General features: G+C 43.5%; 1 pseudogene; it reads left to right on the top strand.

The window, feature by feature from the left end:
- Positions 1–604: 604 nt before the first annotated feature.
- On the top strand, positions 605–931 carry LOC129016729 (cytochrome c oxidase subunit 6A1, mitochondrial-like; annotated as a pseudogene).
- The last annotated feature ends 554 nt before the right edge of the window (positions 932–1,485 follow it).

Below are 1,485 nucleotides of genomic sequence, written 5' to 3'. Positions count from 1 at the left end.
TTTTTTTGAGACGGAGTCTCGCTCTGTCACCCAGGCTGGAGTGCAGTGGCTCGATCTCGGCTCACTGCAAGCTCCACCTCCTGGGTTCACGCCATTCTGCTGCCTCAGCCTCCCGAGTAGCTGGGACTACAGGCGCCCACCACCACGCCCGGCTAATTTTTTGTATTTTTAGTAGAGACGGGGTTTCACCATGTTAGCCAGGATGGTCTCTATCTCCTGACCTCGTGATCCGCCCGCCTCGGCCTCCCAAAGTGCTGGGATTACAGGCGTGAGCCACCGCGCCCGGCCCAAAAATCTGCTTTTTGTTAAAGCTTTTTTTCCTCTTCAGAACTTAGTTCTGAAAAGCATGAATACCAAAAATAAATAAATAATACTGTTTTTGTTTTTGAACTTCCTTTTTTCACTGTAGTTCACTACAGTGTGCGCCACAACAGTTTCAAAGCTTCAGCTATAGCAATGGAGCAACTCTGGTTCAATGGGTTGTTATGCAGCTCTTTCTAGTGGGTTTTTTTCTTATCCATTTTATAAATCCATACTGATAGAAACTATTGGGTAGAGATTTAAAATAGTACTCTAACAAACAGTTGCAGAGTCCAGGTCGAAAATGGAGGCAGCTGCGGTGTCCCGGGTTTCTTGGCTGCTGGGTCGGTCCCGCCCACAGCTGGGGTGACCTATGTCGAGTGGCGCCCATGGCGAGGAGGGCTCAACCCGCATGTGGAAGGCCCTCACCTACTTCGTCGTGCTCCCCGGAGTAGCATACAGCATGCTGAATGTGTTCCTGAAATCGCACCACGGAGAGCACTAGAGACACGAGTTCATTGCCTACCCCCATCTTCGCATCAGGACCAAGCCGTTTCCCTAGGGAGATGGTAACCCTACTCTATTCCATAACTCTCATGTGAATCCGCTTACAACTGGCTACGAAGATTAATAAAGAGAACCCAGACCACTAGCCGGGCACTGGGGACCACAGCACTGGTTTGGACCGTTGCTTTGCACACGGACCAGAAAAAGTATACGAGACCTTAAGGTCACCTTCTTTACTTGTATCAGATGATGACTGGTATACTGATCTTCCATCCCTTTGCTTGTGGCAGGAGATGGCTTAAATAAATCACTTAAACTCAAAAAAACAAAAAACAAACAAAAAAAAACACAGTTACAATTAGAATGTCACATACCTGCTTTACTTACACATCTAAAGTATATTTTTCAAACCTTTTATTGGCATTTTTACTTGACTTTAGCCATATAGACAACCACTCTTCAACTTTTCTGCAGGATTATTTCATTCTTAAATATAATTCATAATATGAGGCATAATGAAGTCCACCGATTCCAAAAATTATCTAGTTATTTCACTTAGTGGCAATTGTGAAATTGTTTAAAGGGAAGAGCTTTGTTAATATTAAAAGTTTAAGAAAATCAGTTATAAAAGAGAAGTTTAAAGAGAAGAATCCATTATTTCCATTATTTGAATAATTT

The sequence above is a fragment of the Pongo pygmaeus genome, chromosome 1, assembly GCF_028885625.2.
Source record: "Pongo pygmaeus isolate AG05252 chromosome 1, NHGRI_mPonPyg2-v2.0_pri, whole genome shotgun sequence".
In the NCBI taxonomy this organism is placed as follows: domain Eukaryota; kingdom Metazoa; phylum Chordata; class Mammalia; order Primates; family Hominidae; genus Pongo; species Pongo pygmaeus.
The sequence above is the reverse complement of the archived record's forward strand: the minus strand, read 5'-3'. Positions and strand labels throughout refer to the sequence as shown.